This window comes from Cyprinus carpio, unplaced genomic scaffold (genome assembly GCF_018340385.1).
Source record: "Cyprinus carpio isolate SPL01 unplaced genomic scaffold, ASM1834038v1 S000006694, whole genome shotgun sequence".
Taxonomy (NCBI): domain Eukaryota; kingdom Metazoa; phylum Chordata; class Actinopteri; order Cypriniformes; family Cyprinidae; genus Cyprinus; species Cyprinus carpio.
Window position 1 is genome coordinate 1,275,772 of NW_024879306.1, and position 24,109 is coordinate 1,299,880.

The following is a 24,109-nucleotide window of genomic DNA, read 5'->3' on the forward strand; positions in this document are numbered from 1 at the left end:
GAGCCTGAAGAACTTAATTAGTTGCTTCAGGTGTGTTTGATTAGGGTTGGAGCTGAACTTTACAGGACAGTCGATCGCCAGGAGCAGGGTTGGGCACCCCTGATATAAACAGTACAAGGTGTCCTATTTTTATAGACTTGTGTAGCACACTAACTAACTACCAGAACACTGATTAAACTATAATTGTTGAGAAAGAGCAGTCTTACTAGTTAATAAGAAAATACATTAAATCTGTAACTGTTCAGTGATTCAATGTAGTAAAAAATATCCGATCATCAAGATGTGCTACTTTTGTTACTTTTACAAATTAAAATATTTTATGTTTATAATATTTTTTTTTATGAACAAATAACGTAAAAAATATATATTTTTCGCTGAGATTTGAGTAATATCGTTGTATATTCTACGTAAGAACGCTGTTTTGTGTAATGGTTATGCAATGACATCACAACATCCTTCAGCATTTTTTAGCAACAAATCGATCTGCCTTTAGGAACTTACCCTGAAAATTAGTTGGCAACACCGCTTTGAAGGCAGTGCTACGGAATCCCAGCAGTTGGGAGGGTTTAGTCGAGCGTTTTCTCCTCCCCTCCGTGTGTCTCCGCTCTTTCAGTCATTCATTGCGTCTCCGCAGGACTCGCAGTTTGGACGATGTCTGTGTGCAGAGCAGCCTGGCAGAGGTGTGGGCCTCTCGCGCGACAGTCCCTGTACCGCGCACACCTCAATAGAGATGGTGAGCACCATCTTATCTGTCTCATAAAGTTTCATTTTTCCTAGAAATCATGTCATTTGCAATGCGCTTTGGGCTTTCGCGATCTGTTTAATTGTGATATTTCACACATTCCGATGTTGCCGACAGTGAAAATGTGCTTGAGCGAGCTATATACATGTTATTTTACAAAAACGACAAATTTTTGGGCAGGTTACATGTAGTTTAGGGTTAAGGGGACATGAAGGTCAAGTCTCAACATCGGATCCTATTGGTGCTCCACAGTTTTTAAATGGCTTTCGAGATACGCTCACGTTTTAGGGCCCTTCAGAGGTTACAAGTCTACTATACTAACACATATTCGCAGTCATTTTCAGGGAACACAATGTACACACTTCTCCAAACCGCAGCCTGGCATCAAGCACACAAAAAATGTAGCCATCTTGGCCAATGCAGATCTGCACTAAAATAGTCATTTTGCAGAGACCTATTTATTAAGAAAAAAAAAAACCCATCCCTGTGCATTTTAAACATTGTGAAGTTAGGTTGTGGACTCTTGAACGTGATTCGATTAATGTTTGTTCTGTCAAATTCATTCTGTCGTCACTAAATGGATTATGAAACACAAAATTGCGTAATAGGGAATCGGTTGAAATTTGACATCATGGTATAAGTACACATACTGCTTGATTTGTGACCTTCAATGTTCTCAGGGTGCTATATGTTTCCACGAACAGCTCACGTGGTTGTTTACGTGGTCGCGTTAAGGCTGATTTATACTTACAGACGCAGGCGCGCGGACCTATGGAACTCAGTGGATGCTGTATGGCAAGCCGTGTTACATTTAATCCTTGAAAATAGTCAATTTCATGCTACTAGTACTTATTTTTAAGCTACTCCATTCCATTAGGCACTAATGTTATTTTTTAGGTACATACAGACATCAACTATTCAGGTCTGACTAGTATGTTTCCCAATTGTGACTAGTTATTAGATAGTACTACTAGTTTTTAATTAGTCTAAAGTTTTGTGCCCTAGCTCATGCTTTTTTTTTTTTTTTAATTCAGTTCTGTGTTTTCGCTCATGGATTTGTATATGTAGTTTAGAGTTTTTCTACCTTAGGCATCTAAACATTTGCATTTATTATATTTAATTTAGCACTGGCATTTCAATCTCACAATCACCGCAGTTCCTTTATGTACCCTAGGGGGGTTAGTACTAGACCCCTGTTGGGAAACCCTGGTTGTTTAAATAAACATGCAAACATTCTTGAAGCCAGACATTTGCAGTGCTGTGTTTGATTGTATTGGATAAATGAATGTGAAAATCTAGGTTAGGATGTTTGTAATGCAGTTAATAAGAATATTACATGAAAATAAGCATAGATATAATCACACTGTCTGTCTTTGTTCAATAAGTATCTCCTCAAATAGCCATGAGCGGATGGCCGATAGGCCTACACTTGTTCAGATACCACTTGCTTAAAGCCTTTCATTGTAATTCTAGTTCACTCAGCCACTCCAGTATCAAGCTGTGATAATCTCTTTTTGCAGAGGGAGATTTGCTGGTTAGTTGGTTCAGAAAGTTCATGGGTTTCAACAGACATGAGGTTGAGTAAATGATCTTTTTGTAAATGGTGAACTTTGAATATAGTGTTGTAAAAAAAGATATATATTATTGGACGCTTTAACTTGTGGAATAAAATAAATGTGACTGACTGCAAACAGAGCATTTTTGGTAACTTAATTTATTTTTTTTATTAATTTATTCCTTTTTTATATATACTGCATCCACACCACTAGATGTCAGTATATTGGGATTTTTTTTTTCATTTTGTAAAATATTGTGTGATATTGAGTTTCCTTTCATTTATTTCTTATTTGCTGTTGTTAAATGGTATTATGTAAATATAGGTATTATAATCGGCTATTTCTAACCTAAATTAGATATTGTCATCAGCATCTGACATTGAAAAAGTTATGTTGGTTCCTATTAGTCTAACCGAGCACATATCGTTTTCAGTTTGCTTCACCCTTTGACTCCTGGGAAAGATTAACAGAATAGCTGGTATAAATAACACAGAGGTGTCTAAAACCTATTTACTCTAGCTGGGCACAAGTGACTGGATTATTTTAAGGAGAGTATTGAAGTTTCTCCTTAACAAATCTACAAATTTTGTGTCAGAATGATCTTTGCCCTCCTATCCTGTTTGGACTGCACTGATGGTTTTCTAAATTTAAGTTGCTCCCTGCCCTCTAACTTTTTTTAGGACAAGGAACTGTCAGCACTGAGGAGACTTAGTGGAAGCTAAGTTTATAAAATGAAATATTTGGTGATATAAAAGCAATTATCTAGGTAAGAAAATAGAGAAAATAATGCATAAATCTTTTTATGTATTGAGGAATCATTGACTGATGTTTATATAAACCCTTAACTGTTGCAGTAACACTTGTATATAGAGTGTTACAAACCTGAATTTTATTTTGAGTCTGCTTAGTACTTTACATCCATAGTATAAAATTCTGTTTCTGAGTCATGGAAATGAAAGAACACAAAAAATATCTAAATGAATGCTGACAGGCATAATTATAGGTACCTAAAACCATTGCCCAGAATCCAATCAGGCAGTGACCTACTGGGCAGAAAGCATCTCTGGTTTGACTGACAAGAAGGTCAATCTCCATGTCAGACATTTTAACTAAAACATTAACTATTAACTACAGATAGTATTTCAACTTCTATTAAACTATTAAATTGATTAAATCTTGAAACTGAGAGAGATAAAGGATTTCTTACATTGTTGCTTTACACATCCAAAATCTTTGTCTAACTCCTCTGTTCTCTATGCAGTAGTTCCACGGAGGCTCATGTCGTTGGTTCCTGGCGGCTCTGGTGAGAATTTCTTTTACGTCGTCCTCTGCGGTGGAGCCTTCGCAGGTGCCTTGGCATATGTAAGTCTGATTAAAACTCAAACCATTGATGATATAGTTTGATGTCAGATCACTTGTTAAATAAATAATGTCTTTATTGAATTCTGTGATAGGCTTATAAAACAGTTTCAACAGACCACGCACGTTTTGTTGATCGTGTTTCCTGAAATTGATGCTCGTCCCAAGTCTGACTGGAAACCCAAAGCATGGCCACCCAAGGGTAAGTCTTATCTATGGTCTGGTTAAACAGTGTTAATTCTGTCTGCTTTAGTGTTGTGATTTAGTCACTTCTGGGATTCTGAAAGGAGTTTCCTATGGCCTTTTTAAACTAAACCATTTACCTGTCTGTAAAAAATTTAATACTAGTTGCATAGCTTTCTCAAGATAAAGGTATAAGGTAATACGCAGATAATCTTCAGCAACTTATTGGACATATTTAATAAAAACAATGCTATTTACATGGCACTGGTAGTAACCCTGAAGATTTCATTCTCAGTGGGATCAGGAATGCTCTAATTTTGTCGGTTTAGAATCAGTCTGAATCCAAAAATATGAGATCCAATGTAGATAAATATGAATAAATAAATCCATTGCAGCCCTTCCAAAACATCAGAATTACAATCACGACAATAGACATGTTGGTGTGTGTGGAAGACATTTTGGCACCCTCTCACATTTATCTCGTGGTCAGCATGGTAATGCCAGACAGATCATTAAATATATTGTGTCAAATCCAAGTGTCTCTAACACTTCTGCACCTGAGCCCAAAATGTTTAAACTGTCTTATCTAATAACAGGCAGTATTAAAAAGCTCTCTCTTTTAAGTATTATAAATAAGGAGATATTATGTGTTGTAAATGCGTTCTGATAGGAGGGAGTTTTAACAGCAGCTTCAGGGGTTTAATGACATTTCAGATTCACAGTGTGCCATCATTCAGTTCAATATTTTTGTTGTTGTTGTTGTTTTTTTAATATTTTTGTTGTTGTTGTTGTTTTTTTCTATTATTTTATAGCCTAATTCTTATTACTTCGTTGAAGTACCATAATAAATAACTTTATGATATTTAAATGGACTAATTACAGTTCTGTCTCTTAAATGTCTATGTAACACATCTGTTTGTCTTAAAACCAGTAGGATCCATTTAGTGAATTTTGTTCAATTAACTTGTGCTTTAACTCGCATGATCTGAACTGCTGCATAACAAGTATTTTTGGGAGTTATTTCTGTGTAAACTCGAACTATATTATAGAAAGGTAAAAGGTTAACTAAATGATGACGACCTGCTACTTTTCAGTCTCCTCCCATTCAGTTTGATCCTGATACCTTGTTGTCTGATAGCTGCAAAACACTGGACAAAAAACTGATTATTGGCACATAGGTTATGACCTGTTCTGATTAATAGTTGCTATTTGCTATATCCTTTGATGATACTATAATGGGCAGATATTGGTAGAATAATGACTAATTGCAATGTCAAATGCTTGTTTATAAAGAGCCTAGATCTTCCACAGACTGAACCTGAAAAGTGAGCTAAAAAAAAAAAACAATGCCCAAACAATGCCAAGGTTCAATTTGGGAGGGTAATTATGAGCTGATAAAACTGATACCTTGAATGCAATCACTTTGAATAAAGGCATCTCCCAAATGCACAAATCTAAATGTATGATTGGTTTAGTAGTTGTTCTCATGTTACCCTTCTAATCCTGATCCTGTTTGTCAGAAAGCCTGTTTTAATCAGAACTGGAGTGCCTTTCTCTTTGACACTGTGTCACTTTCCTCTTAATAAACTGTGTACTCCTATTCTCTCACACAACCCTTTTTCCCAACTTACTTACCTGTGATTCTCTATTAATGACTGCAGTCCAGTCCAGAAAGTCTTGCCAGCCAATATGAACAGTTTTATACTGTGGACTTTCAAATGCCATAAAAAAAAAACCTAAGAAATCATAATATTGAACAACAAACTCAAAACTTCACCTAATCTCTTTCCTAACTTTCCTGTCTCTTTGTTCTGACTCTTTCCAGAATAAACTTATTCGGACAGAGTCGGGCTGGTGACCTATAGTCTTCATTCAGAACTTTTTGGATGATTCTCTCCCTGACTAATGTTCCTTATGATTCCTGCTTTTTCCATTGAACTGATATTTTTCATTCCATTGACTTTCAAACACTCATTTCAAATGTTAATTTGTGGTGTAATACAGTAGAAATTGAAAGACATGTAAAAGAATACTTCCCCTCTGTGAGTAAACTAATTAAACACGCACAACAAAGCCCCTTTGGTTTGTTATTTAGTTTTGCGGAATTCACAGAGTTGCTGGTACTGCTAACTTTGAACAGATGGTAAGGCTCACCCATCTTTGTATTCCCTCTCCTCACCTGTCCTCCCAGCCCCCTTTCTCCCTGTAGTTTCTGTTCAGTTTCTCGTTTTCACCCTCCCTCCTCATTCCTTGGGTTTTGCATGCTGCCTGCAGTGATCGGGTTATGGGTTTTTTGACAAAGCTAGGTTTCCAGGAGGTTTGATAAGATGGATGCTGTGTGTGGAGAGGATTTGAAAGGCTTGGTGGCGAGTGTAAATGCTTTGAATATGGATGTTCTTAGCTGCACTTATGTTCTTAGGTAGCTAGCATAAATTAAATTCAGTTAAATTAATCCTATTATCAAAAAAAAAAAAAAATATACCTATAAACTAAATAAATTGTCAATACTCTTTATATAATAAAAAATAATTATTTGAGTATTGAGTATGCGTTTTCTTACATTACAAAAAATTTATTATAAATATAGTTCATTATATTGTTATATATCTCTTAGGTAATTAATTGCAGTTGGTACAGTTCTCAAAAGATTCATTTATGAATATTAGGGAAGTAATATTATAGATATTGGTGATTATAGTACCACCTTACAAAAACTGTCAAGGTAGCATTACACTCCTGAATCAAAAGTTATATTTTGCAAGATCTATAATATTACATCTCTGTATCATAAATAAAAAATCTGTTTTTATTTCAATATGTAATGTAATATGTAATAAATTGTAATAATTATTTTTATTATATAATAATAAATTATTAGAAAAATTCTCTGATTCTCTAATTTATAAAAACATCATGGTAATAATTAATTAGTAGTAGTTAATTTATGACAAGATGATTTGAATTACTGCCACGTGGTGAGTTTTTATTTTTTATATAATTATTAAATAATTATGAAAAATAAATACATTATTTATATTATTTATATTTTTACATTTTGATTGCAAAATATGCAGTTTTTTCTTTTTTTAAATCGTATAGTCCCTAAAATGGGTTTCATTTTAAAATATAATTTCTTATCATTTCAACCCATCATTTTTATGTGAGATTCAAAAGTAAGTATGAGTGGTGCCAAAAATGAAAACGTAGCTTGATGCCCTTATTTTTCTTTCTTCTCTGTTGTCTGGTTTAGAAGAAGCTGGTGCAGAGGAAGGTGAGGTGGCAGAAACTGTAGAGAGCGCAGCTGAGGAGGATGTCCTGCTGAGGCACCTGAGGTCTTGCTGGAAACAGCCGAGGCCACTAGAGGGAAGACAGGAACTCTTTGAGACCGTTGTGGAAAGGTTTGCAGAGACAGTTGCAGAGACTGCAGAGGTGGTCGCTTGAGGTGGTCGGGGGTTTGTTCATGAAACAGCAGAGGAAGTGGCAGCGGTGGCACAGGAAGTGCAGAAGGTTAGCAGAGGACGTAGAAGCAGCAGCAGAGGCTGTCGAAACTCCTGTTATCCAAGCTGAAGAGCCGGCTTCAGAGAGCAACGGTACTCCCACAGCCTCCAAAGATGAGGCAGTAGCAGAGGCCTCTGGTACAGAGTCCTATGAATGGCTCATTGGTACTCAAACACTCACCCACCCACACACAAGATATGGAAACACTCAAATGTTCTGTATAGCAAAATGGTCACTGTCTCACTTTACCCAAACAAAAATAGGCATTTTAAACAAAATTTAGAGAGATTTTTATTGCTTAAATCCTGCAGTTCTCTCTGTCTATCATCATTTTTTCCTCCCTTACAAGTAGATTCTTTAGTCATAAACTGAAGTTTTGAGGGTGCTCAGAGACGCATGAACTAAATTATAGTATATGTGATTAACAGTATAGTCCTTATCATACTGTACTGTTCTCTGGTTGCATCAATGTTATACTACAGGATTTGATGCTTGCTTTGCAGTAATGTCATCCCACTATATAGCACAGAGCTTATTGTGTATATTTTTGCTGGAAATATTTGAAAAATTATATAAATAAAGTATAACTTTTTAAATTATAACCGTTTTTTTCAAGTGTTGATAACTGTAGAAACCACTGTGAGAATCCAAAGTTGCTGGCTTTTTGTTACATGTGACCAAACATTCCAATGGACACACTTCAGACCATCTACTCCGTTTCTCCTAATTTCTTACTCTTAGCTTCACTCTCAATCTTCTCACAAATCTGAGCCAGCCTCATTTAAACTCTATTCTGCCTTACTTCCTATCTGAGAACCAATTGCACGCAAAGACACCAAAAAAGCAAATGTACTTCTGTATGTAGTTATTTGTTGTTTTAAAATAACAGTAATAGTTCATTTATTACATTTTGGATTTGTAAAAAGTATTTCTCTGCCAGGATATCACTTATGTGTGTACAAGCCAGTTAATATTGTGAAACCTGTGAGTGTTTTGCTCCCTAGCAACTAGGCCAGCTGTGTTTCTGTATTAGTTTTTCCCTTTATACTCCTCTGTATGACTGAACTGAAAGAACTCAGTAACTTATCAAGACGGTCAAGTGTGGTGTGATTAATGAATTTGCTCATTTACTTATGGAAAAATGCAGTCATGTAATAAAATGGATCCAAAGCCATTTAATAAAATTAATAAAATGAAATTGATAAATATCAAAATATATTCTGTGTTTAATTTTTGTTTTCCAGAAAACACAACAAAATGAAATATTACATCATAAAAACTGACATCTTCATCTTCTGTTTTTAAAAGTAATGTTTTAAAATGCTGAATTTAGTGTAAAGGTCATTGGGGTTTTTTGTTGTAGTTAATCTTGTGGTGTGTCCCTTTCTAGGTGATATTTGGCAGTAAAGCCTTCATGTATGTTCTGAATGATTGGAAACCCCTAAATGGAGCTGCATGCTGTGAACATGCATGATGATACTCACTAAAAATCAAAGATACACATCATAGATCATACCTGAATGCGCTAAACTTTACTTCAGCTACTTACACACGTTTCTCTGTTGTTATAACTATCACTAATATAGTGGGGGATGAACCTTTGTGTTCTACTTTTGGTAGTCTCATTTGTATCTTTTCCATTGTGTCTCTGTCTAGATTAATCGTCTGTTTTAAACTAGTCACACACAAAAACACACAGAAATATGACAATTTATTAATAATATTTAAACTTACAATTATTTGAACAGCTATAAACACCTCTAAATAAGTCATTGATACCTCTCAAAAATCTAATGTCTTGTGTACTTGTGTGTGGTGATTATTGGGGTGGTTTGATTTGTGTCTTGCAGAATCAGTTCAGTCCAGCAGAAGCAGAACCAGCAAAGCTGGCTGCTGCCTCTGTGATCGAGGCTGTTCCTAGGAGTCTGTATCCATCGGAAGAATGTTGCCAGTTGAAGCTGTACCAGAGAAGCCCACTGAGGTTCCTACAACAGATCATTTGGAAAGTGAACCTGTAAGAGAATGGTATCCCGTTCTCCAGTTGTAGAAGAGCCACTGTTGCCACAGTGGTAGAAGAGGCTCCAGTAGTAGTAGAGCCATTTGATTCACCCAGTATCCACAGAAGAAGCACTGATGTCCTGGTGATAGAACAGGAAATATTGGTTGTCCCAGTGACAGAAGAGACACCAGTTTTCCTCTGTAACAGAAGAGGGAGCAGTTTCCTTGGTTACCGAAGACGCTCCTGTTGCTGTGGCTGAAGATGCACCTGTTGTAGCAACCGAAGAACTTGAGGAAACCCCTGCAACACAAGTAACAGAAGAGGTTTATTTCCAGGGTTGAGGAAGGTGTGGAAGTGAAGGCAGCAGAGGCTAGTGTTATAGAGGCTTCGGTAAGTATAGTCGAGAAGAAGAAGCAGCAAGTCCATTTGTGGAAGTTTACAGAAAGTTGTTGTTGAACCCAGATGTTGCAAGCACAGTGGTACTGAGGAAAGTTGCTCTAGCTGCTGAAACCATCAAGTGAGCCCTGATTCTTTGGAAGAGCCCAAACGGAGACTACATAGTGAGTTATTCTTGGAGGGAGCTCCCAAAACAGAAAAGAAGCCCATGGTGCTCGGTGTGTCCCCACATGATTGGCAGATCATCACAGCCCCTGATGATGGTGAAGGAAGCCATCGGGACCAGGTGACAGGTAATTTTTTCTGGTTTTAACCATGCAGTCCTGGGTAACTAGTTAAGTAATAATGATGGGGAGCAAAAAATATGGTTTAACAGAAACATACTTGACAAATATATGAAACTTATTTGAACAAGTGAATTAGTGAACGGATGGAAAGATATATTAAGACAAAGACATCTGTATCTCTGATGTAAGTGTCTTGATGTACCGTGAAACATCGTTTTTATGATCCTAAATGTTACTTGTTTTATGTTGGTTCATAGGGCAAGCGCCGTATGCTTAACGTGGCAGATGCATTAGCGCCAACTAAAAAAGGTAACATTGTGAAAATGCATGTATTTTTCGTTTTTTTTACTAATATAGTATATAATATATTTTATAATGAAATTTTGATAGTTTTATCAAATTTAATGTTCGAAATTGGTAAACCTTTTATTATAGTTCTATATGTATAATACTTGGATTTTAAAATATATTATAAATGGTTTCACAATATGTAATTTTTAACTGTATTCTCAAATCAAATAAATGTAGCCTTTTATGAGCACCAAAAGATTCTTTCAAAAAACATTAGGAACTCTTACTCTGACCCCAAACCATTGAAAGGACTGTATATTGAGCATTTTCATTCTTGTTTTGTCTTTTTTCTCATTGGGAGCAGTCAGACGTTCGGGGATAGTAAACTGGTTTAAACACCTGATAAAGAATTAGTGATGTGCCTCGCCCTTTTCTTACTTACATGACCCCCTGGATTTCAGTAATCCTTATGGGCCCAGAAGGCTGTTTCCTTCCGACTCTTTCCACTTATCATGCTGGTCCACTGGGGAGAGTGGTTACTTCATGTGAACTTTCACGTCACTTTGATGTGAGACAATACAATGTTTGTTGTGACCTATCTTTATACCCTTTTTAAATGGAACTACCATTCTTTTTGAGTCAAACTGCACATTGGAGCCTATACTAATAGTGAACCCTACCTCAAACATCACATTTTTGAGGACATGTCTTGGGAAACGCCATGTCAATATTACAATACCAGCTAGGCTAAACATTGTGCCACAAACACTGTCGTTATCTGCATGCTGAACCACCAATTTTTTTGGTTAAGACTTCAGGTTCTCCTCTAGCTTCAATATATGCTATTTGTCATTTGCAGTATTTATGAATTTGAACACCATTTTTTATATGTTTAACCTCTCCTAACCTCAGCCTGAAATAAGCACAGTGTTCTCCTTTAAAAACCAGTATTCTAGTAACCAACCTAACCTTACCAGTGTGACATGAAAATAGGTCAACAAAAAAACAACAATGCACAAAACAGAATAACCATTTATCAATATTATCAATACAACAATAAGCCCTATGTTAACAAGTCACATTCCAGTATTAATTTTTAAAGGCTGACATTACAATATTATCAAAAAAGGTAAACCCACTGCTTCGTCCCTTTGCCTTTGGTTTCTTGTTCTCTCTTAGGTGGTCACCCCATCACCAAACCTATTATGGAAAATGTTACACTTAACTTTGATACTAGTTTTGATGCTCATTTGATTTGATGATTTTGGAATGATGGTAGGACAAGAGTATACTATATCGAGCTCAAGACGAAACTTAATGTCAGATTAAAAAAAAAAAATAAACATACCTAACAATTTTGTTTCTTACTCTCCTTCATGTTCCAAAGGACCCTTATAAGTGTGGATAGGTAAGAGATACAAACTTTAATAATGGAATGTGAGGGGAATAATGTTGAAGTATGGTTTAGTATAAAGGGTGTGTTCATGGCGTTCTTTTTTTATTTTGTGTTCAGGGTTAGCCGAATTCATTTAATACACAGGATGTGCTCCTTTTGAAGGTTCACCTTTCACACGTAAGGCCCGTAACTAGCGTTTATTGTATTTTTTTAACTAGAATGTATAAAGGAAAAAAAATAAAGAGTTGAGAACATTTCTGTGTGATCAGGGGCAGATTTAGTGAATTGGGGCCCACAGGCAAAATCTAGGAATGGGGCCCTATACATCTGTACAATTTTACCTATACCTGAGGTTTCCTTTTTGTGAGCTGCTTGGCTGGTGCACACTGGTGCCCCATTCATAGTTGTATCCAGTGTTTCTACATTTTTTCCTGAGCATGTTCTGATGGGCTTTCTTCATGAAATAGCAATGATTTACAGTTGAGATAAAACCTCTTAATTGAGCCTTTAAACCATTTTATTGAGAAAAAAAAAAGGGATGAGTCAGAAGTATAGATTATTATAATCAGTTTAAAACGGGGTTATTGTGGTGGATTGGTCGAAACAGAAAATGCAGACGGATTATTGAAAATGAAACAGGAAAAACAAAGTAATGAAAAGGAAATAAAACTTTTAAAGACCTAAGGATATATCAACCAAAAAAAATGCTTAATTTATATCCTTGGCCTGTATGCGTAAAGGCATTTAAAACAATAGTATAATGCCTACGCATGCACTGTTGCCTCATATACATTTACAGCATCAGTAATGATATTTCATTTGCTACAAGGATACATAAGACTGTCTTATTATTCTGAACCAACCATTTTTTGGTTGACGGTTTCTCCTCTATGCAATATCTATTGCTCTACTTTCTCATGGCATTATTTATGAGATGGCTATACCGTCATTTTCATTTCGCTATGACAAACTGCAGGATAAACTGCAGAAGCAACAACTCTGTCCTTCATCTGGACTGAAACTTTCCCTTGGACAATGTCTTCGAAGCAATGCTCCTTTTGAACACTACCGTCAATGATTCAAGCTTTCAGGTCTGCAGGCCCCTTATAGGCGACCGTCAAAAAGGACACAAATGCAGACCAACTGCTTTAGGACAACCTGCTACGCTAAGGCCACCACTGTCCTCACATGAATTCATGTTCCCAGACCAGTTGGAAAAGGAGTTTTGCTTGCAACATTCAAATTGGCGGTGAAAGACAGTTCCTCCTGAACCTTTCTTGAACTAGACGTACATTGTACAACAGATACCCTATAGGGCGTGTGATTTAAATTTTCTCTTCCCTCGCACCCTATGTTTGTGGCCAAAATTGATAATCATATTAATACGAAGGCTCTTTGTGATTATAAACTCTGTTACAGCTTGGCTGGGGACGACTGTACAGATTACAGCATCTGTCAGTGCTTAAAGGCTGTTTCATTTTCCATACTTGCTAGGCAAACATTCGACTTTCACCATACATCATATCCACTGCCCTGCTATACAAACCAAAACATCAGGTAAACATGGAGCATACCTTTGAACAGGATGACAGTTTGTATCGCATCTCGTAGCACTGTACCCACTTTTCCTCAGACCTCGCGGGATTACCATCATGCTGGCCTAAGGTTCTATTAAACATCTTTCAACAAGCCCCTTGGGGTGGTTAAGCAGTTGTTTTTTCACACCGGCAACCTGAGCAACTCTCGTGTCTAAAATTGCCCCCGATCCGAGGGGATCGCTGTCAGGAAAACCGTAACACAAAATTGATCACACTGCGTGGGTTTTGCCTACTGGTGACACGTCATGCGCCATCCTGTCATCTTACTACCATCACGATTATACGACCTTTTGACCTTTCTGCAGTTCTTACATACTAGTCCAATGGACTTTATTTCAGCTCGAGTGTGGGGGGGGGAGCTCTGCCCGGGTTCAGGCATTTTTCTAACAACGGAGCGCTATGCAACATTACATAACATCAGATTCCAGCCCAACCCAAAAGAATCTGCCAGGTTGCAAAAGGAAATAGCCTTGGCCCCCTGTCATCGGGAATGCCTTTGACATTGAATCAAAGAATAGTGAACAGCATAAGGACAGTATCTTTCCTGTCAGATTATCTAAACAATTTTAACAGGGCCACGGCTTATAGCCCCTTACACCTGTACGTTTCGCCAGCAGTTCACGACCTTTCTATTTACATAAAACAGGACCCGTAGGAGCAGACAAGGATCAATTTAATACTGTCATTCTCGAAGTTATAACGAAATACTGCAATGGGGCATTGCCCAACAGCCAAACACCTGTGATGTCTTGGAGGCGATCCAGAGACAGCTCTCGTTCGAACCCTGCTTCCCAGTCGTGCGGCCCTCTAACACAGCAACACGGCACTGGAAAGCGTACAATGGCTACCGTATTACACAAGGGAGGTGATGCGATGCTCTGAGCACTAAAGTCTAGAGCCTAAATGTGTCCTGCCAGGTCTCTTTCGTCAAATGCTTCCTCATTATTTAGGCTCATCCAGCAGCCTCGGACTGACACCGGTTAACGAAATGTTAATGACATTACTTATTATCTTACCTCCCAGCTATTTTGATAGGGATAGTTCGGAACTTGGAACCCACCTCTGCTTCACGAACGCGTAGTTTGGGCTACAGTGAGAATCAGTTAAAGTGGGATTGTGTTATCGCATCAGACGACCAAATCGTGTTTCATGATACGCCAGTGTGGAATTCTAAAGCCGGCCCACTTCAAAGCCTAAAATTCTAGCGTTTCAGATTTGTGCGCGCTTAAGCTTTCACCTGCACAGGGGGTCTGTGACAGCGGTGCAGATGGTGGACAAAATCCGGACTAAAATCATGATGCGGTTCAAACAAGAAGTCCAGCGAAAGCTTTTAGTTGGAAGAACATACTGGGTCCTTCACTGTGAGTCAACCTGATATACTCGCAACTTCCTGAATGAACAACGGGGCCTACCTCGGTCTATTTCTGAACGTGTCGAAGAGAGGCTTGGTAACTTATCCCTTGACCCCTTGGTGCTGTGAACAAAACTTGTACCTAGCAATGGGGCAGAAGAAAACAGCATTTTGGATTTCGAGTGTACTGATGGAACGATTTTACCTTGGGTGGGGAAGGTTGATGGCGTTAAAAAGCTAGCCATCCGTTCATCATTGAGAATAAAACCAGTTTATGTGACCGGGAGAGCGCGGGACATTTGTCAAAGATGGCGCGCCGGGCACCTGAAATGTCTTGTACCACCGAAAAACCCGCAGACAAAAGCAGGCTTCTCACTCTCCGGGAGGAAAAAACATTTTTGTTGGGGGCTTTTTAGCCTCATGCCTCTCAGGGAGTACTGAACACCTTTTCCGCTTGGCTCATTCGGGGCATGACACACTTTTGGACAACAGTGCAAGTAACGTCAACATTTTTGATACATTGTTTACGTCCAGTGACGCATTTGGCTACGAATTACAACTTTTGTTTCTGAACGGGCAGTAAGTGTTTTGCATATTGACTACCGAGCATTGAGTGTTATAAAAATCACGAGATGTCCCAACGCGCTAAAGGGCGCTTTGCAGCCCAATGGATCCGAATGGCGTCTGCAATCAAGCATACGCATTTGACAAACGTTGGTACTCGACACCCAACGACCTAACTACTTTTCTTTAACCATCCCAGGATGGGCCACATTACGTCCCATGATTTAGTTCACCTGACATTATTTAGCACTTTTTCTCAATTATTAGAATCGAAAGTCTTAAAGGGTTTATGTGAAGCGCGGGACAGTTTCGTTCGCTTTATAGCGGGTATGTTTTAGATATCATAATCAGTGTCTTTAAAACTGAGTGACCTTTTACAACGACTCATAGATCGCAGCATTGCAGTGTCACACAACAGTGTTTGGTGCTAAGGAGACAGGCTTGGCTCTGAATTTCCGATTTTCCCCCATCATCATGTTTTGAAATTTGATTTCTATTTTAGCAGTGTGACGTCTAAAAAAGGAATGGTTTATTGGATGGTTGAAGTTACGTTAACCGGGCACCCATTCTGTCCACACAGAATGAGTCTATGACATCGTGGCCTTATATGGCTCAAACACACGGAAAAAAATTGGGTTGGAAGTATGTACCCCGACACGAGGTCTGTCTTTGGGATTACGAGCGTGCGAGAGAGGAAGGCAGTAGCCTCTACGGGTTGGGATAGTACCACCTGCTACTTGTCATGGCCAGGACAACATAACAAAAACTGTCATAATTGGGTTCGCCGTTGGTAGTATGTTGGCAGTTTCTGACACACCCAGTAAACGTCTTGACTCTTGAGGGTTGACAGGACAAACTGTGATAAAGTTAGTTTAACAATTTGGGTCTTTTTTTTGAGGTTGTTGCCCTGATAGCATGGAGTGGGCTGACGGAGATAAGGCACTGTTGATGGAACACATTGTGAGAACACCGAACCGAACACAACACCAACAACAAGGTCAAGCAACACATCAGATGTATGATGTGGATTTGCGTCAGTTATCGCAACCCTTAGTGTTATCTAGATGATTCAACTACCTGGTGCATGCGCATGGTTGAGGAAAAAGTTCTGGAACAGTGATTGGCTTTGATGGGGGTAAGCAATCACTTTGGTCACAATTTTCACAGGCTTGTTTCTGCCAAGCATGAAAGGTAAGATGAAAACAAGTTGTATTATTCACTGTTATCCACTTGAAGACAGCAATAAAAGAAAAACAAATTAAAAAAAAGGGTTCAAAGATGCGAAAGTGTGGTGTTCAACGTGTGGAGAATTTGCCATGTGTGTGTAACTAACCACCATAACGCCTTTACCTAATTGCCCCGAAAAGCATGATTGAATTGGAAATTAAGCCTTATGGATTTTACCACCAAACATGAATTTCCAAATGCCCAATATTTTATTTTCTTAACAGGGAACATAGTTAAAGAGGGACAGATTGTGGCGTTTTAATTTATGGTCCCCATGATACAGATTAGAACATGAAAAATCAAATTTATTATTGCACTAATTCTAAAAATCGTTCATACATTAATCTTGTGTACAATGGTTTATCATCACACAACGCTAATGTGTTTGTATCTGGGGCCCTTGGCTTTTGGTGTCCCAAGTCGGTCACCAACCTTTTGACAAATGTGTACAATTCCACCCTGTGATTATCAGACGCTTGGTGCAGATTCCTTTTAATAACGCAGATTGTGATTTTGGAAAATTGGCCCTATTTGGGAAAATTCTTAAGGATATTAATAAAGATTTTTAAGTTTGGAGGTTACGACTGTACAGATTACCATTTCAATTATATATGTATATTTGAATACAATGCAAAGGCATAGCAATGTCTGTACTCTCATATATCTATTTATATCTCCTGCTATCTCCCTCAGAACATTGCAATTTAAACATAGTATTATGACTATTTATTTTGATAGTATTATAAATAGTTTATGTCATGATCGCTATCCTATTTTGTTGTGTTTTTAAATTGGCTGCTGGAATTTGTGCGCGCTCGCACCTGACAAGGGGGGTGTGTGACGTCACTTCCGGTCGCTGCGCATTCTTCGTCGGTCGGAAACCTGCAACTGGAGGCCCGAAAACCTGCGCTACGCAAAACATTACCTACTACACCAACGCAGCCTGCCAAAACTGATTTATTTTCATATTTTACATTGATCAAATAGGCCATCTGGTTTATGCGCCTGCACGCGTGCTTATTTCAGCGTGCAGTTTACGCAATTTGACAAGCTTTATCGTCAGCCAGTCATCTGTCCATTAGCATGGTTAGCATGCTAACCTTCTGACAGAGTGCACTCGACTGTCTGAGCTTCACCCAACGACAAGAAATCGCCACAAACGGTGAGTAAATTCCTATTTTTTCCATGCATACATACATAAGAGGTTAAAGTTCATTAATTAGAATATAATTTGAAGGTATGTGGAACGCGGCTGTTTGTACAACAGGCGTTGTTTATCGATCTAATAATTCGGGTCATATACAGTGTTTGAAAAGTTTATAATTTAGTTTTGATTTACGTTCTTTGCATGGTTGGTGCTTAACATTTGTCCACTCCTTTTAAAAAAAAAAAATAAGTTGAATTAAATGTTATTGCAGGAGAATGGGGGCGCTATTTGAATGTCATAGTAACAGACCCCTTGTGTCGTGTTTACATTTTGTTATACTTGATGGAAAAACTGATTGATAAAGGGCTTACACATTAGAGAAAAATATATGCAAAGATGGGGCATGAAATCGGCAACCCTTAGTGGTTTTTTTTTTTATTGAGAAAAACTAAAACAGTGATTATGATTGGGCTGAGATCAGTTTTGCGACAACAGGATACAGGCCTCTTCGTTCTTATTTTTGTTTTTTTTGTTTCTGCAATGTGTGTGCATTGTTTTTGCTTGAAGGTCTGCTTGTGATCTAGTAAGAATATTACTTATTTGCATGCCAACTGAAAAGGCATCATGACTTGCCTAATTAGTCCCATGATTAGTTCACATGACATTTATTTATGTAATTCTAAAAATTATAATTAACTTACAAGGGTTTATCTGAACAGTTTGTTGAGGGGTATGTTTTTACCGTAATTAATGTTTTTTTTTTTTTAGAGATAAGCACAATGTGTTTCACACCGCATTTACCCGTGTTGTTTTTGTTTTTGATTTCTCAGGCTGTGACTCACTCAAGGTCATCAGCATGGGGCGCAGTGGATAAGTGCGGTTCTGACACAGAGGAATGAGTCATGACCTCTGTGGTGATTTGTAATGTGGAGGGAATATATTGGAGTATGTCCGCTGGAGATGAGGAAGCTCTCAGCAGGTGAAGTCTGCACTTGTACAAAATATACACTCCATATAGAATTGCAGCTGAACTAAAATCTACCATTTTAAGGAAACTGAAAATGTTTGTTTTGTTTTTGGCCAGGAGGTTTGTCCTGATGGGATGGAGGCTGACGGAGAGAAGGACTGTCCTGCAGTGATGTGGAGCAGGTGAATAGTGCTGATGGGGAGCAGTGTTATGCTGCTCAGGTGTTAGTCTATGATGATCAGAATACCTACCTGGTGCAGGATGTGGCTGGGGAACAAGTTGTGGAGACTGAGTTGCCGGAGATGGCAGGTAAGCAATAATTCTCACAATTTTCAGAGGGCTTTGTTTCCAAGCAAGGAAAATGTTGTATTATTCGTTTGCTTGAAAGAGCAATCAGTGAGGTCAACTTGTGGCACTTGCTTTTGTGTGTGTGTAACTAAACAATAAACCTAATTTTGAAAACCCAGAAAAGCATGATTGCATTGACTTTGAATGGACATGTTTTTTACCACCAAACATGATTTCCAAATATGCCCAATATTTTATTTTCTTTTAACAGCAGGAACAGCTAAAGAGGGACATCTTGTGGCGTTTTTGCGGAAGTAATAAACGATACAAATTAGAAAAAACAAAAACAAATCTTATAATTTGTAGGATTATTACACTTGAAAACACTTGGGAAAGGTGTAAATAGGTATATACCAACACTAATCTTGATGTAAACAATGGTTTTGTAATAATTTGTGTTTGTTCTCTGTTCTCAAAGATGCGAAATACAACACTGACTGCTCAGAATGTATGTTCCTTTTTAAAACGCAGAAAAAGAGGCTTATATATAGTTGCATTGTCTTCATTGTAACCAAAGACTGAGAAATATTGGTAATTATTGATATAATATTGGCGAGGAGATAATTTATCGTTTTTAAACAGCAAGAAGCTGGGATGACTGCTCAGTTGAAATGTACTAAAGACCATATTTTACTCGGCAAAGCTAGTAAACAACAATAAAAACCCCCTCGCTCGTCTCAGAAGCGTGTCACGTGATTTGAGGTAATGCGCGCTGGCTCGCGCTGAAGTGAAGGATGCAAAAGCGCTTGACAACCAGGAAGTGAAGAAGAGCTGTCGTTTTAAGCCGTGCGCCAAGTTTAAGTAATACTAATTTCTTGCTATTTAGTTTTTAGCGGGACTTTTATTCTGTGTTTGTAGAGTAATATTAGCCATTGGTGTTGTGTGTAGTTTAAAATTGGTTCGTTTACTGTCAGTTCTGATGATTTCTTAGCGGATTGATGCTGATTGTTGGGAACCAGGAAGTGTGTTTGTTTTCTTTTTTGAGTCTTAGACACGCTGTGTGTTATAGTGTTTAATACGGGGTTTACTGTTTAACAGGGTTTCTTGGTAGAGCTTGAGGCTTTAAATGTTTTGTAGCAGCCGTGTAATTTTGTTGCTTTGATTGTTTGTTTAAATCAGCTAACGGTTCTGCTCTTTATTGATGTCTTTTCTAGATTAACGAAGACGATAATGATTGACAGATTTTGGTTGCGGTATATTTTGAAGGATAACTGTTGCGGGATTGCATTTTTACATTAAAATTGTCATGCAAGAAATTTGAATTGACAGCTTTTGGTTTTATGAGACTTGCGCGAGATTGTTGCAGAAAACTTCGGGAACGTGTGGTTTTATAACGTTTCGATATATTTTCTTTGATGTAGAGAACTATTCAAGCACGTTGGCAGTATATCAAAAATATGATTAAAAATACGCTTTTCGTTTTCGAAGCTCAAAGCGGAAATGTACTTATAAGCGTTCTAGGTCGTTGAGTGACAGGACTCCTGGCCAATGAGCGCTTAGTATTGTTTCGTACAGCCAATGAACACATCGAAATAGAACTATATTTTTCTTTACCGCCAATTTATTAGTTTATATACAGGAACATGTTTTTGAACGTAGAATGCTCTTTCAGAAGCAATCAATTTTAAATCTTCTGTATCAGTTTTTTGTAACATCTGTTTCACATTATAGTCTTAAACATAGCAAAAGTATTTCTTGATTTAGAATAGTGTATTAAAAATGATTATATTTGTTACTTTTTTTGTGCAAGAAAAAATCTTTTTTTCTTTATTAGTGGAGGTCTCTGTGCATGATAAAACTATTGAAGCAGCTGAAGCTTTGCTGCACATGGATTCACCAGCCAGCTTGCAGGGGGATCGCAGCACAGGTGTGATTTACATCTACACATTTACTGCATGCTGGAATACAGGCCTTACTTACTCTGTATATCAATTTTGTATGAAGAATAAAATTAACAATAGATCTCAATCTCTGCAGAGGAGCTTTTATCTGAGATGGAGGTGGAAGTGAGCTCAGAGGATATGGGACCTGTTTGCCAAGGATATTGTTGTCCTGCAGGAGACCGATTTGTTGAAGAAGAAAAAGAGAGGTGAACCCACACTTCCTATTACCCAAAACCATGAAATACAGATATGTTTGGAAACTAATGCATGATTATTGCTTAATATTATAGTACAATGCATGTGTGCTTAAAGTTCGCTTTCAACTCAATTTCTTAATTGCATTAACTAAGTGGAAAAGTCAACATAGCATAGTTCAAAAACTGTGTAATTTTCTAGAAGAGATTCATTTGTTTTCTGTGATCTTCTTCAGCAGGACGAAAACCCAGAACTCCACGGAGTTTCTGTGATGGTTCTCTGGATATGGGTCTATAAGAGGAAATCAAAGACAGCAAGGGTTAGTGTTTCTGTTTGTTTATTTGTGCAAGAGAATTTTATTTTCTGGTGCCACAAATCTTAAGTGTGTCTCTTACAGGCTCAACCACTTACCTGTGGGAGTTCCTACTGGACCTTCTGCAGGACAAGGAAACCTGTCCAAAGTACATTAAGTGGACTCAGAAAGAGAAGGGCATATTCAAACTTGTGGACTCCAAAGCGGTGTCTAAATTATGGGGCAGGCATAAGAATAAACCTGACATGAACTATGAGACAATGGGGGAGAGCACTCAGGTAATGTCTGTTGTTTAATAAAACAAAAATTTAAATAGAAAATTGTGCTAGCAATCTTGATTATTTTTTTTTTTTCTTCTTCTTTTTTTTTATTTTATTTATTAATTATTGTAGGTATTACTATCAAAGGGCATTTTATCAAAAGTGGAAGGCCAAAGACTTGTGTATCAGTTTAAGGAGATGCCCAAAGACATTGTTTTCATAGATGATGACAATATGGATGACAGCATTGATGAAGGAAAGAGAGAAAGCCCAGCTGCATCCAATCGCAGCAATCCAAAAGGCAAAGGGATGCTGGTCTCTCCCTCTTCTGCTGTACCTAAAGTCATCAATCTAACCTCAGGACAAGATGCCTTTATGACCGGGCAGCCAGTCGCCAGACAACATAGCAACAGCCCTGGGTATTGTATCAAAATGTCTTTTGTGTAAATTGCTTTTTTGATATGGCCCTATAGTGTATAAAAGTTTAACACTTACACGTATACCAATGCTTTTTGGTTGTTTCCAGGACAGTGAGGCTTGCCATGCAGGTTCCTGTACTCATGACAACACAGGGTCAGAAAATCTCCACAGTAACTGTCAACTCTCCCACCATCCGCTCGCCGATCTTCTCTGTGCCCAACTCAGTCACTGGGGGTAACAGTGCAGGCAAAGTGGTTCTCCAGGCCGTGCCAACGCTAGTGCCTGCTCAGGGCCAAAGCGGTGAGAGAATCACCTTGCAGTTCATCACCCTTCCCACCATGCCTGGCAAACCCGGCACTCCCATCACTCTGAGCACGCTATCCCCTGTCACCGTATCTACCAGCAACGCCCAGGTCCTGAAGCTCGCCGTGCCCTCCAACATCACCACCACTGCCTCCTCAGCTCCTGTAACTGTGGTGACCTCTCAGCCGGGAGTGACCATGGTGCCGAACGTACAGCCAGCGATGTCTTTACAGGATGTGACTATTATTAAGGTTGAATCTCCTGAGGTTTCTGTGGATCAGACAGTTAACAGGGCTGCAGAGAACACACCGAGCACACAGACGAACCCCACGACCACACAGAGCTGAGCAAACATCACTGCATTCACTTACAGGAACCAACATCAACGCTTGTGACACAGATGCACATAAAACAAGTGATGTGAAGAGTGGCTGTGAAACGGAAGAAACCAGCACTACAGCTCAGATGCTTGTTCATGTCCAACACTATAACCACCGTGTCTAGCCTGAGCCTGGATTAGATGTCAGATGGCCTTTCTTCCTGCTTTTATTTCTTAAAATTTATCTATTCAAATCACGCTTTGTTATAGCATACCATCTGTGCTGTGATGCTGTAGGAAACGAACCTCACTTGGTGCTAAAGACTGAGAGGAAGTCATGTGGGAGAAGAGAAACAGACAAGATTTTGATCACCTGGTAATTTGGAGCATAAAAGAATCTGTGCATAGACATACCATTGCGGTAGTTATTGATAATAAAACAAGCAGCCTTAGGTCAGCTTTTTTTTTTCTCCTAAATCATTACTAAAAGTAATTGATTGCGCTTTTTGTGTAAATATGAGATTTTTTTTTTTTTTGATTATACAGTTTAAAGGAAACTGTTTCCTGAAGGACATTGAAATGTTTTTTCCTGTCATTTCAAACTTTTTAAATAATTTTCTTTCTGTGCATTTATCACTGTATGCTTTCTGTATCATGTATTCACTGCTTTGTATTTTGCAGATCTTGTTTTTTTTTCACATGTACAAAAAAGGGGAAAGAATGTCTTATATAGTGTATTGAATATTCAATATATGAAGCATATATTTTGTTGTATTCTTACCCTAAAAATGTATCCAAGTAGATTTAAATATAGAGAAATATGCAAACAACTGGTTCTGAGTTGTTGTTTTTTGACTAGAAATGACTCTATGTAAATGTGATCTTGATTGAAAGATTATAAAAACCTTTATCCAGTCATTCAGTGAAAGTGATGTGACATACAGCCAAGTATGGTGACCCATACTCAGAATTCGTGCTCTGCATTTTAACCCATCCAAAGTGCACACACCGTGAACACACACACACACCCAGAGCAGTGGGCAGCCATTTATGCTGCGGTGTCCGGTGAGCAGTTGGGGGTTCAGTGCCTTGCTCAAGGGCACCTCAGTCATGGTATTGACGGTGGAGAGAGCACTGTACATGCACTCCCCCCAACCTACAATTCCTGCCGCCCCCAAGACTTGAACTCACAACCCTTGGATTGCAAGTCCAACACTCTAACCGTTAGGCCATGACTTGCCCACAAATGACATATGACACGTGGAAAAAAATCATAGAAGTTTATTAGTCTAATGCGTGGGAAACTTGTCTTCATGTGGTGTGACGTTTGATCTTAGTCATTTCAGTTTAAATTTCTGTCCAGTATGAATGAAACCATATTTCAAAGTATCTACAATTCTGCACACAAACTTTCCCTACATATGCAGTTTGATATTAGATGTTCTACTGTAGAGACTTTATTAGTCTCTGTGGAATGTACTAGGATTACTGCAGAGCTCTTTACTGT

The 24,109-nt window shown here is 38.2% G+C and overlaps 2 pseudogenes; both read left to right on the plus strand.

Annotated features, from left to right (window-relative positions):
* Nucleotides 1–463: 463 nt before the first annotated feature.
* On the plus strand, nt 464–8,745 carry LOC122144478 (annotated as a pseudogene).
* Nucleotides 8,746–20,679: 11,934 nt separating this feature from the next.
* On the plus strand, nt 20,680–23,432 carry LOC122144482 (annotated as a pseudogene).
* The last annotated feature ends 677 nt before the right edge of the window (nt 23,433–24,109 follow it).